This window comes from Rosa chinensis, chromosome 5 (assembly GCF_002994745.2).
Source record: "Rosa chinensis cultivar Old Blush chromosome 5, RchiOBHm-V2, whole genome shotgun sequence".
NCBI lineage: Eukaryota > Viridiplantae > Streptophyta > Magnoliopsida > Rosales > Rosaceae > Rosa > Rosa chinensis.
The window spans coordinates 11,606,932-11,625,211 of NC_037092.1; the positions used below are offsets into that span (position 1 = coordinate 11,606,932).

The 18,280-nt window shown below is 40.9% G+C and overlaps 1 long non-coding RNA gene across 1 annotated transcript; it reads left to right on the forward strand.

Annotated features, from left to right (window-relative positions):
* The first annotated feature begins 11,469 nt into the window (after window positions 1-11,469).
* LOC112167421 lies at window positions 11,470-13,140 on the forward strand. Its single transcript, XR_002923772.2, has 3 exons — window positions 11,470-12,179; window positions 12,272-12,295; window positions 12,985-13,140. It is a non-coding gene; the product is annotated as an uncharacterized LOC112167421 (long non-coding RNA).
* The last annotated feature ends 5,140 nt before the right edge of the window (window positions 13,141-18,280 follow it).

The window sequence follows — 18,280 nt, forward strand, 5'->3', positions numbered from 1 at the left end:
AGAACAACTGATCCTTCTCTAACATGTCTGGGATGTCGAGCATGAGCATAGAGAACTTGTTCACAAAGTCCCTGATGTTGTTGGTGTGCTTGAGCTCTCTCAATTGTCGTCTAGCAATGTATTCAATATTCTTGAGGAAGAATTGAGCTTTGAGCTCCTTTATTAGATCTTCCCATGTTTCAATAGTGCGTACTCCTCTTTGGATGTCATTGTATTTGCTTCTCCACCACATTTTAGCATCTCTTGACAAATACCTTGTCGCCATGTTCACCTTTATCTCTTCCGAGTCTGGCTTTACTACTCTGAAGTATTGCTCCATATCAAATAGGAAGTTCTCAAGCTCTTTGGCATCTCGCGCCCCTAAAAAAGCTTGAGGTTCTAGTATCTTTACCTTCCTGTAGTCCGTCACAGGTTGGTTTCCTATCGCACGGATGGTCAAGTTCAGCTTGGTATTCATCTCAACCAGCTCGTTTTTGAAAGCATCAATGGTGGCTTAGACATCTTCTGCCATATTGTCCACTGTCACCTAGAGTGTATCAAGGGCATCACTCATCACCCCCATTTTCTCATTTGGAACGAGAGCTTCTTCTTCATTTCTCTCCCTTCCGCTTCCTCGACGTTTGATTTCTCAAGGGCCACAACTCGGTCCTTCAAGCTTTCCATCTTAGTCACCCGCGTCGCCAAACTATCTAGGTCGACATGGTCTAGTATGGCAGTAATGTCAATCAATCTGTCGGGCCCCCGCAAGTTCTTGAGTTGTTGATCATACCAATCGAATCGTTGTTGGTTTGTCATTTTGCTAATCATCGTATCGAGTGTCTTAAGTTGAGTTGGCTCTGATACCAACTGTCACGGGCTGAACTTTGCGCAAAGTGGACCGTGCGGCACTTGCTAGCAAGCAAGTCAGCCAAGTGGGTACCTTGCAAGGAACAATGAAAGCCACACGTTATTAAAATAGTGCTACCGGTAAGCAAGAACACAATTATATAAACGTTAGGCAACTATGAAGAACAAATGAATAATCGAAAGAAAAGATCAAGGAATAATCTCACGGGACACAGATGATTGAATAATTTTTCTTTTATTGATGGTAAGACGGTAAGGGAGGCAAAACTACATGTGCTTACCTATACTAGTTCCGTAGTCCAAACTATGCCGACTAGGAACCGCTCCGTATAGAGCATAACAGGCTTAAATGGTCAAGGCAGTGGGAAACATGTACTGGGCTGAGGAGACTAAATGTAAAATAAATTACATAATTTATTAATTACCAAAACATCCCTACCACACAACCAACCAACCAAAGGCTTAACTAATGACCTTGGACAAGGTTGCTTGCGGCATTACAAGTGCGGCGCCTAACACTAAGCATCTTGTCTCGGCATATAAAGGTAACAAACATCACTCAAACCGAATGGATATGGAATTGAGACACCACCACAATTCTCATTGCAGTCAGGCTGGGCTTGAGAAGCTGCTAGCATTGTCGTTGCTGCAGTGGCTAATAGCACTACCAAAGAGAGTTGCAAAAGAAGCAATCTTCCATGTAAGCAGGCCATGGCACCACTAATACTACATAATAATAGGGAGAATAGTATTGCTGCAAGTTTTATTGTGTGTGTTGAAGTTGTGAGAAGCTAAACTTAGCTTGAATTGTGTTTTATAGCTGGGCAGGGCCATGCCGGGCCATCTGGTTTGGGGAAATGTCATCCTCATTTCTCTACTTCTCTTCCAGCTATAATGTCCATGTCCATATTGAGGTCTTTCTTTATTTTTTCATGCATGTGATCATTGTGATGTTATATAATGAGGCTTGATCAACTAACGGACAACTTTTAAGGGACTGTGAGGGACAAATGAATCTGAAGTAACAATTCAAAACTGTGCATTTATTTTTAGCTTTCAGATTCATCTATCCTTTATAGTCGCTTAAAAATTATTTCTCAGGTGAGCATGGCTTGTGATATATATATAATTGGCAATGCAGTAATAGTTGCTAGATAAGCCCAATTGCTAATAGTCAATTAGCCTAGTTGCAAAGTCTTTCGTTTTTCTTTAGGGGAAAATGGTCCGTACAATACCTGAACTTTGCCTCCTTATAACTTTTGGTACCTGAACTTCAAAAAAAATCACTTCGGTACCTGAGGTTCTTTGCCCGACCGAGGATTGATACATATGGCCGTCACAATTTTTTTTTTTTTTTAATAAAGTCTTAAACTCAATTTTTATGTCTATTTATCTTCCTCTCTCTTTCTGCAAATCATCTCCATAGATGAAATCCATAACAGGGACCTTAAGTCTCTCTCTCTCTCTCATGAATAAGTAAATGAAAAGGATAATGACAGATTGTGAGGCAAGGTTATTTGGAAACATTCAACCATTAAAGAACCATAAGTCTCCAAACTTCCTTTACATTATTAAACAATGAAATTGTAATAGTGGATGAAAAATTAAACCCAGCTCCCAGATCTAAGCAATCATCCTCATTAAATTCATGAAATTTCTAAAGTTGAGAAAAACCTAATTGAAATCAAACCAAACCCATTACAAATTTACACCCAAAGATTCAGAGAAAGATTGGAACTCTCATAAACAAAGTGCTGGAGGCCACCATTACCTTCTTCTTCTTCTTCTTTTTCTTCTTTCTCTCTCTCTCAGATCAACACCATAGACAAACACCATGAAAACCCAGCAGCCTAAGCTTAAGACCCAGCTTTTCTCTTGTGGGTTCTTCGGCCACTGTACTGGAACAGTCCTTAGCCCCACCACGCCTCATCTTCCAACTCTCCTTTTCTCATCCATCGATCCATTACCACCTTCATTCTTAATTTCCGCTTCTTCAACACAATCCAACTCGTTAACCCACCACCAGTCGAAACCCGACTTTGAATCATCTTCCTCCTCAACCTCACAAAGCTTCACCCAGTGGAAATCACTCTCCCCAAAGTTGCAAGGTCAAATTGGTGATTATTGGCTCTCCCCAGCAATTATGGTCAAATTGGTGATGATTGGCTTCGAATTGAACGTCAGCTCCGGCAACGGTGTCCGGTACTGGCTCACAAGCTCCTGGTGCTGCAATCGCTGTGGCACGTAGGCTAGCTCTACAGCCGCGAGGGTCATTGCACTCCAACTCTCTATCACTCAATCTGAGGCGAAAGTGTGGAGCTTGATTGATGAAGTCAACGAGCTTGGGATTTGGGAATTAGGGTTAAGATTGGGGAAGATTTAGGGGTGGTGGGTGCTGTGGCGGCATTGGTTCGGCAACAGAAGCCTGGACTCAAAACTGGTTGGGATTGACAACAAGGAGTGGATGGGTTTGAAGAGGAAGAAGATGAGAAGATGGGTTAATCTATGGAGTGGGGACATGGCTGGGATTATTGAGGATTAAAACATAAATAGACGAAAATGCCCTTCAAAAATTGCCAACTGGCAGACGCCGTAACAGAGATAACGGCCATATGTACCAATCCTCGGTCGGGCAAAAAACCTTAGGTACCGAAGTGATATTTTTTTAAGTTCAGGTACCAAAAGTTATAATGAGTCAAAGTTCAGGTACTGTACGGACCATTTTCCCTTTCTTTAGCTTTGTTTGCAAATGCTTAGTCAATTAGCCCAATTGCCAAGTATTTCTTTTTTCTTTAGTTTTGTTTGTAAATGCCCGGAAAGTCAAACAAAGGCCCAGTGATGATCACTCTTGCAAATTTTAGTTTGTAAACTAAGGTCTTTCTTATTAGTTATTACATAAGTGTCCCCTTTTTTTTTTTTTTTAAGTTGTGAGGCATTCATACGACAAACTTGTTTTAATATACCATCATAAGGTTTTTATCACCATTAGAGTCAAAACTTTCTTGCACGGGACAAAATGATATCCAACTTTAAAAAATGATCAAAATGATACCAAAATTTTTAAAAACAAATAAACTTGATACCTTAGTTTATTTTTTCTAACTTCTTTGTTAAATCAAATGCAAATTCAAGCCCAAAAATTGAAGTGATTTGTGGTCAGAGGGACATCAACCATCTATAACCCAATCTTATTGTTCTATAGAATTAAAAAAAATCTACCATTCAATTGCAATTTCTACCATCGATCATAGAAACAAATAAAATTCGGATGTTTCACAACTTCTAAAGAAACAAAGAAAAATGGGAAGAGAGAGAGAGAGAGAGAGAGAGAGAGAGAGAGAGAGAGAGAGAGAGAGAATGAGGTAGAGATAGAAGAAGAAGAGAATTAACAAAGTAAAATAAAAAATAATTGAAAACCAGTTTTTGTGTAAAATATTATTATAACCCCACAAAGTACCTTACCACACGTGATCAATTTTAACAAAAAGTTACAAAAAATAAACCGAGGTATCAAGTTGATCTGTTTTTAAAATTTTAGGTATCATTTTAATCACTTACGAAAGTTGGGTATCAAGTTAATTTGTTTTTAAAAAATTTAGGTATCATTTTGATCACTTTTGAAAGTTTGGTATCATTTTGTCCGGTGCAAGAATGTTTTGACCCAAGTGGTGATAAAAACTCTATGGAATATGCAGGTATGTGGGGTGTAAAATTTTAACAACAGTTTTTAATAAGGATTTGGCCTAATAAATAGACAAATTAACCTGTTTAGGAAAAGTACCTCGAAGTAAAACCTCTGAAGATAGATTTGTGTGAAGAGAAATCCCCTTAAGGCGAATCTAGGTAAGAAGTAATTCCCTAAATGCAAATCTGTGTGAGGAGAGATCTCCTCAAGGTGAATAGAAGTGAGGAGAAATCTCCTCAAAGTGAATCTGGGTGAGGAGTACTATACCCTTCGAAGGAAATCCGAGTGAGAAGTGGAACTCAGGTGAGGAAAAATTCTCTCAAGACGAATCTGGGTGAGGAGAATTCATGATGGAGCAATTTCAGCAGAAGAAAATAAACTTGATGGAGCCTTCTTTCAAAAAGTAACTCATTGTAGTTCAAAAACTTGATGGAACCACCTAGACTTTCTTTTTGGATGTAGATAAAGTTGAAATTCATATCAATTTATATGTAAATCCAATAAATTGACTCTCTGAAAAAATATATATTTCCCAGAATATCCCTGATATTTTCGATATCTCTTTTTTGTTGAGAATATATATCTCATATAGGAAAAATGGAATATTGTCTATGAGTTTTTAAGGGTTTGAGCCACTTTATCTATTGCTAATTATTTTTGGATGTGGACCCCAAATTACTTTATCATGATATCAGAGCCAGGTTATCCCACATATGTATGTCTCACGGCCACACGAGCTTCACGTCACCCAAAGTTATCCACATATATGGCTTGAAAATTCGTCACACGTGCGGGGGCGTATTGAGAATATATACATCTCACATGAGAAAAATGAGTTCTTGCATATGAGTTTATAAAGGTTTAGGCCACTTCATCCATTGTCAATTAATTTTATATGTGAACCTCATATTACTTTATCAACACAGTGGATGAGGCAGTAGGAAAGGAAAAGGACATTAGTGTTAAGGGTAGAAGTGATAAGGACATTAGTCTTATTCATTAGGGAAAAATTTATGACTAGTACCCGAAGTAAGGCCCCCTATGAATTTCAGTATAGCAATTTCCAAAACAAGTCAACCCAATATGCATACACGACGTTAATGACTCCACCAGACGTCATGCCATTACGCACATAATGAAAGGGCAGAATAGGTTTTTCATTTTTCAATGGTTTCCTCTCCCTCACCCCCCCCCCCCCCCCCCCCCCCCCCCGGGATCTCGAAATGGCTCTGCAACTCTGGGATCTCTTTTCCTTCTTCCTTTTGTTGTCACCGATCACCACGCCTCTACACCGCCTTTCACTACCTCTGATTACAGCCCCTCACTTCAACATCCACAACCCCTTCAGCTGCCTCGAGGGCCGATCTTCACCGTGCCCAGGCTCTCAGTGAGTCCAGTCCGGCCTCAATTCAAGCCCTCCTTCGTGTCGCCAAGATCACCGGTAGAGCACCGAACAAGCTCTCTAAGATGTCAGACCCTAATTCTGTTTGTTTTCGGTTTTGGTTTCTGTGTTTTTGTGAATCAGGTGGGATTGATGTGTTTTGCAGTAAGGTTGTGAGGCTTGGGATTGCTCAGGTGTTGATACTGATTTAGCAGAAGTAGAAGGCAGAGGTAAAAAGAAAAAATAGAATGAGTTTGATTCTGAGCTGGGTTTTGGGTAACTGGAGAGATAGAGAAGAAGAGCTGTGGAGAGTGAGGGCTCTGATCACTTCGTCGGAGGTCTGGGCTGAATTCTAGGTGAAGAATCAAGCCCAGAAGAATAGGGATTCATGAATCCAATGAATTGGAAATTTTGGGTTCGTGTAATTGTACCTAAGTGCTATAGTTCTCGTTGTTTCTGTTGTTAATCGGCCTTCGATGGAATCATGGAAATCGAAGACCTGAATTATAGAGGAAAGTCTATAAGGGATTACGGTAATGGGTCTTGTTGTTGTTGTTGTTGTTTAACGGGATGGTGATGTGAGGGTTGTATATTTTTTTTCAACCCACAATGAGAGAGAGATATGAAGCAACCCAGATAAGAAAACTAGCAGCTTCTAATTCAAAGGTATAGTGGTGAATCGCTCAACTCAGTTCAATCCTAGTCTTCTTCTATATATATATTTTTTTTTACCTTGCGATATATTTAATTTAAGTTTTGAGTAGTATAATCTGTTGGATTACTTATTGATTGGAAATTTGGTGCATTTGTTAAGAGTTTAATTTTGTAGGAAAGGACAACCACATTTCTATGGTTTATTTGAGAAAGAACAACCACCTCATTAATAAACTGATCAGTCTGGGACTTGGCCATGATTTTGGACTTCTTTATGGCTACCACTTTATTATCCGGAAGTACTCCTTTGTAAACTGTTCCGTAACCTCCTTCACCAAGGATTCCATCTCTATGGTAATTGTTTGTGGCCTGCTTGAGGTCTGCCGGGGTAAAGATCTTGGCTGCTGTCTCAACAGATCCCTTGTGACTACCTAGTTTTTCTCGTAACTTCTCGCCACCATTTTCTTTGAACTACTTTTCTTTCAGTTGTTCGAACTTCCTTCTCTTCAAGCCACAATATAACCAAAAAATTCCAACCAGTAAGACAAACATGCTTAATTGCTTACACTTATGTACCTGCACATATACATTTGAATAGTCACAACCAAATTTGATTTGTTGTTGAGCGTCAGCAATTAAACGAACTTCACGCTCACTGCCGAGGAGCCAAATCCTCTTGTTTTAGTCTACTTTTAATGTTTTCTGAATATGACATATATCACTGGTATGTTTCTATATATATATATATATATATATATATATATATATATATAGATCCTATCCAGAGCGAGGTTAGGGTTTAGGGTCACTTTTCGGTCGCATTTCCACATCTCGACCGTTCAGTTTTTAGCTACTAATGTATAGATCATCTCTGCAAAATTTCAACCAAATTGATGGTTGTTAAGGCATTGATAACTACCTTAAAGCTAGTACGGTTTAGGTTGGACAGATTCAGTTCGTCCACTGGTTTAAGTGAGTTAGATACCTTAAAGATCATCAATTTAGTTGAAATTTTGTAGAGATGATTTATACATTAGTACCTAAAAACTGAACGGTTGAGATGTGGATATGCGACCGAAAAGTGACCCTAAACTCTAACCTCGTTCTGAAATTTCAAAGCGATGCCTCACTCTGGATAAAATCTATATATATATATATACACACACACACACAAATTCTATCCAGAGCGGAGCTCCGCTTTGAAATTAGTGTGTAAAGTTCGAGTTTTGAGTCACTTTTCGGTCGCATATCCACATCTCGACCGTTCAATTTTTAGGTACTAGTGTATAGATCATCTCTGCAAATTTTCAGCTAAATTGATAATTGTTAAGATATCTAACTCTCTTAAACCAATGGACGGACTGAATCTGTCAACCTGAACCGTACTAGCTTTAAGGCAGTAATCAATGCCTTAACGATCATCATTTTGGCTGAAAATTTGCAGAGATAATCTATACACTAGTATCTAAAAACTGAACGGTCGAGATGTGGATATGCGACCTAAAAGTGACCCAAAACTCGAACTTCACACGTTAATTTTCAAAGCGGAGCTCCGCTCTGGATATATATATATATATATTGTCATCAATAAGTCATGTGTAGCTGAGGATGCATACTAACAAACAGTAAATAGCTAAAGCTAGCTAGAGCATATACCTAATGAAACTTTCAAGACGGTGCTCTTTCCTTTGCCTCCTTCCACGCAAGTGGTCTTGTTTTCATTTAATCTGTACCCATGCACGAGTGTGAGTTCCGGGTAAATTTATGCACTTTCCTTTGTTGCATGGGTTCGAGTTCGGAACTAGCAGGCACTCATCAATATCTGGAAAAAAGGCAACCAATAAATTAGGTGATAAATTGATCAGTAAGGTTATAAATGTAGAAAATCCCATCTCTGAGTTTTATTAATTTAATTTATTAATATTTCTGCTGCCTGACAACTAACATCTATACTACCAATGCACATATCACAATATATGTAAGTGTAGAGATCTTATCACCTTGGCAACCATCTGAGAGGTATGGGTTCCCATCGTAGCCTGTCATGCACCGGCAAGTGTAACCTCCAGATGAAGTACCATCTTGCTTGAATAAGTCTCTGACTTCTTTGCTACGTCACATGTCTCATCCCCAATTGCCCAATTAACAACCACCGGAAGCTGCCTCCTTGTGGTGTTCAGTTCTTCAAAACTTGTGTTCCCAGAGAATGTGAAGTTGCCATCTTGCACAATGAAGCCATAGCTGCACAGGTAGTCTGGCTCTATGTTCCAGTGGTTCCAATCTCTGATGTAGCTGTCAAGTTGATACAAATCCACCGACATGTTTTGCAGTCCACTAGGGATTGCATTTTGGCCACACCCGAAACCATTGCAAGAATCGGTGGGAAGTGCTGTGCCAAGAGCATCTTGACACAGGCTCACGGTGTACCCGCCTTTGTAGCTTTCTTCTCGATCGGTGATTTGGCCCTGGTAACTTTGATACACTGCTACACTGTTACAACCAACCACGAAGAAGTTGTTCTTATAAGATATAGTGTACGAAAGAGGCAGCTTGAGCGTGCTGTTGCTATACATATCGTACATGTACGAACCGCCTTCGTCATAACAGTCTCTAGCTACGGCTTGCATTACTTGCAACTCACCCTCACCATGGGAAAAGTCAGTAATACGTACAGGAAAGGTGAAGGTACTGTTGGAGAACTTTGGTGATGGGGGTGTGGTGTACTGGTCACAAGTGATGTTGAACTCTGGTCGGAGGTAACAGTCGGCACCAATGCCAAATGGATATGGAATTGGGACGTCACCGCAGCGCTCTGGGCAATTCGGCTTGGCTTGAGGCGGCGGGGCTTGAGCTTTTGCTACTAATAGAACAACCACATAAGAGAGATGCATGATTTGCAACCTCCCAGCTGGTAATAAGGCCATTGCACCTTACCACTACACAGTGTTATTGTTTCAGAAGAGAAAAATAAGTGTGCCTACATTATACTTAATTTATAGGGCTTCCATCATTCATGGGGTAAAACTAATTCGTTCTCTTTGCTCATAAGTCTCTTCCAATAATGTTCTTCCTGGCTCCACAGAGGTATTTTTTTATATTATTTGAGAAAGTGTTTAGTGCATCGACGTGCACTTCCACCAATAAAAATAAAGGACTAGATAACATCAAGTATATTTTTTTATTATTAAAAAAAAAAATCTTTAAATATCAATGACTAAAATTTATTAGATTTGCTGGTTCATATGTACCATTAAAGAATTTTCCATGTTATCTCCGGTTAGTTGAACAATGAAACATGGTTGGTAATGCTCTGCCAGTCAATTAGCCCAGTTTGTAACAGTCGATTGGCCCGAAGTCTTTTTCTACTTTTGTTGCTAAAATAAGTTTCACTTCTTTATTGATTCCAGCTGCGCACGCCAGCTACAGAACTTGACCACCTGGCCCTTCACATGTGAACACTTCATATTAAACTAGGGCTGTCACTCGGTCGGTTCGAATCAGTTATAGGTATTACCAACTTTAAAACCAAAACTTTCGGTTTCAAAACTGAACTACCAATTACCAACCAAAATTTTCGGTTTTTAATTATATCTACCAAATTCGATATTTCGGTTTTTGGTATTACCAACTTTAGAACAACTAATTTTTTATAATATAAATTAGAATAAACATTTGAATTTTATAGTCATAAACTTTGTATTCATCTACTAATTATAGTAGGGCTGTCACTCGGTTGGTTAGAATCGGTTATAGGTATTACCAACTTCAAAACCAAAACTTTCGGTTTCAAAACTGAGCTACCAATTACTAACCAAAATTTTCGGTTTTTAATTATATCTACCAAATTCGGTATTTCGGTTTTTGGTATTACCAACTTTAGAACAACTAATTCTTTATAATATAAATTAGAATGAACATTTGAATTTTATAGTCATAAACTTTGTATTCATCTACTAATTATAGCTTTCTTTTGTATATATGACATCAAGTTTTAGCAATTTGCAATAAAACTAGGTTATTTAACCATCTTTGACTAGGACACTAGGTTACTTAAAATACATGTACTATTAATGTAGTATATGTAGTAATGTTCATACCATTATAAAAGTTTTTATGTTTATTTCTTAGTATACATGTATATGTATTGAAAACTGTAGTATATAAACCTAATATTTAGATAATCGGTAAATTCGGTATTTACCAAAACCAAACTAACTTTTTCGGTAATTTTCGACTTCGGTTTTATCGGTCTCGGTTACCAAAAAGTCGGTTTACCAGACCTAAAACATCGGTTGGTATTCGGTCAGTTTGGTAATTACCAAACCAAGTGGTAGCCCTATATTAAACGAAGCGTCTTCGTGGGGAAGAAAGAAAAATGTTCATGTCCATCTGAATGCGTTTTTGTTTGAGAAGTTCACACAAACAGCCAAGGGGAAGGTTGTTGCAACCTTAACAGCCCAGATTACAAGAAAGGTTGTTGCAGTTGGTCCCATTTCCTTTGCCATTACTACCTTCTTTAATAAATTTATAATCTTCTAATTCTCAGTTAACTGTTCATCGACTTATGAACAGTACCGGCTCGAGCCGCTCCTACATAGTAAAATGACTATTTTGCCGTTTGTTTGTTGGCTTAATTGCGATTTGCTGTTTGACCTTGGTATAAAATGTGCTGAGCTGGCGGACGCGATCCTGTTTCTCTCCCTCTCTTTCACTCTATCAACAACAGAAACACAAAGCTCAGCCAAGAACGAAGATACTGTGTTTGTCTGAGGCTTGGCTGTATGTGATTAGTGAGACTGTTGCTTAGTAGTACTTCACCAAAGGAGACTCGACTCCAAAGCGGGTTATGAGAAGTTCTTTAATGTGAGTTATCTATTGCTGTATTCTTCCTTTTTTTTTTTTGGAGATGGTTTCTGTGGTGTTCTGAATTGGGTTTGTGGGCTTTTAGTTTCAGAATCGCAATTCTCCCATTTTCCTTTGAGTATTTCGGTTTCCTATGTTTGCATGCCTTTTGGCATCATTTAAGTCTTATGAGTTTTTGGGTTTTCTGTGTTTGCATGTTTCTGGGATCATTCATTGTAGATGATAGCAAGGCTTTTGCAGCACCTGATGGATATTTGCTAATTTGAATCTTGATTTGAATGTTGGTTTCTGTTTTGGGGTTGATGGTGTAATGGGCATGTGTGGAAAACATGTTAGAGGGTATAGAGAAGGATTATACTATTTTTAACTAATCAAAGAAAATAATTGCATTTGTTTTCTGAAATATACATTTGGTAAGAATTATATTATTTTTAACAATTATGTAAGTGAATAGTTTTTGAAAATGGGGATTTGATTATGTGGATACATGTGCATTTCTTATTAGTGTTTGATATTTGGAAAGGAAAAATATGAACGAGGAAGAGAACCTCATAAACTTGCAGAAATGGATTAGGAAAGGAATTTCATAGCTAAGGATTGCCCAAACCTTTCTCTTGATGCACTGCTTTGTTCTTTTCAGTTATCGTTGTTGGTCGATCCAGAGAGAGGAGCAGGTTGTTTTTTGCATGTTTTCGTTTTTCTGAAGTTGCTAAATTCGGGTCCAACGCTGACAGTACTTCCAATACTCAGGTAAGCTATTTCAATTTCATGGTAATTGACTGTTGGGTTCTTCAATTCCCTATCTAATTGATTTTTTCTTGTGGTTTTCATGAATATTGCAGGTATCTGAGTGTTTATGGTTGCAGGTAGCTCCTCTTCTCAATTCAACTAATTTAGTTTCCCAATTGCATGGTTTAGCTTTTTGGGTGTTCTTATTTTTTGTTTTCACGATTTGATGTGATGTGTTTTGCTGGTTTTGTGTGTTATTTAGATATTGGATGTGTTTTGTTGCTGATAGAACAGAGGAGTAGAGTGAAATTTTGAAGCTTGGGATGTGTTGGGATCATTTTTGATGGTGCTGTTTCCGTATATATGTTAACTGTTTGTTGCTTCAGTATAAATACATGTAAATACATTAGTCTTTATTGAGAACAACATAATGCACATGATGACATCTTCATGGTATTTTCTGCATATGTATACTTGAGTTTAAGAAATGGGCAAGTTGAAAGAAGTTTAAGGATAGACCAGGTCGACAACATGAGGAACCCAATAGTGATAGGCCACCTTTTGCCCATTTTTTTCCTGCTGTAGTGAATGTAATAATTGGACCCATAAAGAGAACCACTACCAATGCACCTGATATTGATACTAAAGTGCCCATGACTTTGGCTTGAGTGCTGCTGCTTTTGAAACTTAGCCTTTCCATCCTATTGAATTGTAGGCAGCCACAGCTATTGGTTAACATTACTCATCTGCTCTTCTTGATTGCTTTTTTAAGAAGAATGTATTTTGATGTTTTCCAATTTAATGTGAGCTTGGCTTTTGAATACAGTTATGGCACCTAAAGGCTAAAGGATGACAAGAAAAATGAAGGCTCTAGAAAGTGATCATAGCTCAGCAAATATAATGAAAAGCTTATCAAGTAAGGGAGATATGGGAGAAATGAAGAATGATCAGACTATAGATATGGGAGCAACTAGAACGACTATTTTTCGGAAAATGTTCCAGCAGCAACTGTAACCAAGTTAAACTTAATAGCCTATTTCTTGAACGCTACTATAATGGAAAATGCTACCAGCTGCTATCGAAATTGGAAACTTTGATAAGATCTCAAAGATTGGGCATGATCTAATTTATCTTTTGTTTTAGATGTTCTGCAGTGATGATATTGAAAACAATTCTGTCTTTTATATTCTCTCCCAAGTTTAGGCAGTAGGAAAAGGCACTATGATCCCGCAGCATGCGCGGGTATCTTTGCTAGAGATCACAAAAGAGCCACAAATGATCCAAATCCCGCAGCAACGCACGGGCATGTATGCTTGTTGAACCTATTTACGGGGTGTACGTATGTACAACTAACTAATTATTACAAAATTATTGAGGAGAAATTAGTTTGTAGGTTAATATAGTTAATATGGTGTGGTGTAAATTTCTCTTTTCTCTCTCTCTCTCTCTCTCTCTCTCTCTCTATTTCTTTTCATGCCAACTCATTGAAATTCGCATTGTAGTCATTGTTTGGCTCCAAAACCAGTATGGGTGTAAACTGTCTCTTTTGAGCGTGTACGTAGGCGTGCCAGCACCGTGGGGTGCAGTCGTCGGAGAATCCCTTAACCTGACTTCTTCTAGAGCGTTGTGGATGGGGAGAGCACCAACCTCGTCACAGGGTTCTTTTCTTGCCTTTCGGAAAAGGACTTTTTGCCTTATGGCCGGATAAGGGCTTTGATTGTGATCTCTTCGCGACACCGAATCGATACTCAACGTTGTAGGTTGAGCAGAGCAATCACTGGGAAGTTTGGAGAAAGCAAGGGTTTTGCTAAAGCGTGACTTTAGCTTCGCTGGGTTGCAACTGGGTTGCAGGTAGGTTTGCTCCGGAGAGGCTTTGATAATCTGTATGATTAGTTGATTTGAGAGTTGTCTGTAATTCGTCCTTGAAACCTGGTATTTATACCTAGGGTTTCGACTGTTCCTTGTCATAGAAGGATTATTGATTGAAGTTTCCTATTCAATCTCCGCTACTTGACTCCAATTAGGGCTCGTTTTCCTTATGGATCACGGAATGGGTGAAGCTGTAACCCAAACCCAAGTAGGCTTATCTTTTGGGCCGCAAGTATCGGCCCGCTATGCTAAATCAACTAACGGATCTTGCCAAAATTACTTTTAGGCTTAAACATTGCCCCCCAGGCCCTGAAATCAGGCCCGCGAAAATGTAGCTGATTGAAGGGGACTTAAACGACACCCCTGGTGATCGAAACGAGGTAATTAATGAGGGTTGCGTCCATTCGCTTTGCAAAATGTCTTTTCGGCGTATCGTTTCCCTCACAAAATCTCTTATTTAAACCCCGCAACCATTTCAAACCTGTCACATCAGAAACTCCTTTATTCTCCTAAACTCAGAAACCCTCTTATTCCGAACAACTTCCTCAGAAACCCAGAAATGGCTCCCCCAAAGAAAATAGTCATCGATCAAGAGGAGGAACTCAATGAGCAGATCGCCCACACTTGGGGAACCAGCATTGGTGCCCACTGTCACATCCACACTACTATCCAGAGACCTCTGCTTCTTAGACTCCCAAATCATCACGTGGGACTGGGTCCGGCACCGCGAGATTCCATCCCCGACGACGCTATTGCCCTCTACGGCTTACCCATTCGTCGACCCATTCCGGTCCTCTAAAGGACCCCTAGAGATTTCAGCAGTTGGGGTGCATAAAAACATCGAGCTAAAATAGGGCATTGACCATCCTCTATCAGCGCGGCGGAGCTCTCCTGGTATCGCTAAGCGCGAGAGCGAGATCTGGCTCACTGGAACGCGGCAGGTATTACCCATACTATTGATTTATGCTTTCGCCTTCCGCGGGGTGGCAATTGCTCACCGCTCGCCGCCTTTCTCTGCTTTTGGAATACTGCCACTAACACCTTCGATTTTCGATTTGGCCAAATGAGCATCACCTTGCTAGATATCTTCACCATTACTGGATTGCCCATCGATGGCGAGCCCTATCTGCATGGCCAATTCGACTCCGTCACCTTTCCTTCAACCATGGCCCAAACCGGTCGCAGCGCTCACAGCAGTTCCTATCCGCGGTGGCTGGCCTATTACCACAAAGAGCATAATGCGACAGGTGAAATTGCCTTTCTGGAATACTGGCTCTATAAGTTCATCTTCTGCACCTCTGCCAACAAACCCACTGGTCCTTGGACTTTTCTAGCAACGACCCTCTATAATGGCCGCCGCGTAGGACTCAGACAACCAGTGTTGGGCGCCCCCTACTACACTCTATACCATGCCACCATGCATCCTTTTGAGACTAGCATTTCTGGCCTTTTTTGGATCATCGACTTCTGGATTCAAACTTATTTTCCATATTTTCGCCGCGACGATATTTCACTGCTTCCACCGGCTGATCAACTCTTGGGTCAATGGCTTAGCTGCGAGGAAAGGTACACATCCCCTCCCTATTCTGAGTACTTCACATATCTATACCTTCTGCACGAAATGCCCTACTGCGATCTAGTGCTTGGTAGAAGATTCCCACTTCCACTTGAAAATGGGTTCCTTCCCGGGGCTCCTGACTACAGTGATCGCGCGCGCTTGGCTTTTCGCCGCGCGATCTCCTGTTCAGACATTAGGCTTGCTGCTGATGAACTTAGTTACGAGCTTTACGTGCCCAACCATTTTGCTCGACAATTTGGCCTTATCCAATTAGTGCCATTCCCCCTCTATGATGCTTGGAACTACAACACTTCTTGGCGCAGAATTGGCCCCACTACTAGGCCTCCAACAGTACAAAGCATGCTTGTATTGGTTGATCTCCCTGACTGGGCCAATGAATCGCTCCTATGGATGGGAACGCTGAAGGATACGAGCGATGGTGGTCAGAAGTCTCTGTCAACTACTGGGGATAAAGGGATGATGAACTCTTCGCGACCATCTTCGAAGAACTGAGATATCCCTACGATGCTAATACTGAGTTACTTGCTCGCTTTCCTGAAGACGAGGCACGACCCCACCACCTGAACTGGCTCTGTGACCCGCGAGAACTCCACGCCCCGTCCAGGCTGGGATTGTAATTAGTGAGCCCCCTCAAGAACTAATTGCCTTGGATTATTCTTCGTTCTCTCCCACCGCGTTCTCTTTTATTTCAAACTTTGTTGCATCAGGGAAGTGTGCCACCTTTTGGCATTCAAGCAATTAATGCTTCTCCAGCCACTAGACAGGCCGCGAGGCAGAAAGCAATAGTGACGGAACCTGAAGTTTAAATTTCCTCTTCTGATGATGATGACCCACAAACAGTAAGGATTTCCCCCCTATAAGGTCTCGACGTTTTCTTTCCAAGTCTAATTTTTAAATCCTGACAGATTGCCGCCGCTTTGGCCCAAAAATGCAGTCGCTCTGATCCGCGAACTGATCTGTGGGCAGCGGATGAACCAATCGCTGATCGATTGGTAATACACTTAAAGCGAGCACTGAAATCTTTGTTTCATTATGTATGACTGTATAACACTCCTCATTTACAGGTTCATCATAGGTCCTCCAGACAAGCTGGGGAAGGATCTTCCGCTACTGGCGAAGATGTGTCTGCTTTACACGCCCAGGCGCCGACTGGTTCTAACAATCCTCCACCTCCCATCAGTGCTGCAAACAATATGCAGTTGGCTCTAGTACCAATTCAAGTCATAGACAACATCTCGCCTGAGGTTGAGGAACAAATATCACTCCCGGACACACCTCGCGAGCAATCAACTGCAGTTCTTATCATGGAACAAGTACCGCTTGATTCGGTTCCAATTTCCAGCGAGGTCAATCAAGAACCGATGCCAATAGCAATCCTTCACAAGCCACCTGTTCTAGAGGTACACCTTATTGCTTATCCTATATTCTGATTCCTGCCTTAATCTTTTGGCATTTTAACCATTCACTGAAAAGTAGAATCCTGCCCCTATCGAGGAAGTGGCTGAGGCCGCCGTAGAGGTGCACGGCCAAAATCAGGTTGAACCAGACTGCGCGGACGCGGATAACCAAGAACTCGTCCCTGATTCCCCCCAAGCACTTGAAGTAGGAAATGAAGTGAACCCTGAGCCGGTACCGGAAGCGGTTCCTATCGCGGAGTCTCTCGAGGTTCCTGTTGCTGCTGCCCCAAATCCGCCGCCTGCGCCTCCCTCCAGACTGGAAAGGCTGGCTTGCATACTTAAAGTGACTCCTCCTGGAGTTATAGATGATGCTAGAGAAGGTCTACGTCGTCTCCTAGGACCCGATATTCTGACGCCCGGCGCGCCCGCAAAAGCTTTGGAGTATCTGAGGGTACTTCTCCGCGAAGAAGCCATCACTGAAGCCCAGTTCCTCGATATTGATCAACTGCTGCAAGATCTCCCCCAATAGCTTAATGAGAAGGCGGCCGCGATCGCGCAGGCCAGGCAGACCCAAGCCCACTATCTGACCCTCACTCAACAGACGGACACTTCGCGCGATTTCTTAGGTGACCGGGGTACGCTCATCAGGGATTTGACGCTTATGAGGAACCATCTCAAGATCCAGATTCAAGATCTTCAGGCCCAATTAACTGCTGTAATGGCCAAGCTCGCCCATGAGGAAACCCAACTGGAGCAACCTTTAGCCGCTTTCGAGGCGCTGTCTCAAGAACTGGCCCAGGCTCGCCTGGCTGCCCAACAAGCCGCTCAAGCTGCTGCTGATGCCAACTTTCGCCTGGATGAACATTTCCTCCGCCTAACCTATGCAGGCTGAGGGCTTTAGGCCTCTAATATTAGGCCCATTATTTTGTATGAACAATATTAATATTAAAATCATTATTTATGGTTTGGTGAAATATTCAGCCCACATTACCTGGCCCAAATATTTTTGGAGTTACAGGCAGTTAAGCGCTCAACTTTGCCTTTATTGCATATTAAAACCGTTTGAAAAGATAACCTCGAAATAGAGCCGTTACCTCCTCGAAAATTGTTCCGCTTCGCACTCGTCTTCGAATTTCTTTCCTTTCTGAGATTATAGCATTCAATTCTTTTGATATTCCCATTGATGGTGTTGAATTGCTTTAACTGCCCATCGAAAGGTTGAAGCCACTGAAGTTTGCCCTATAAATATCTATACTTCGGAGAAGTGAACACATACG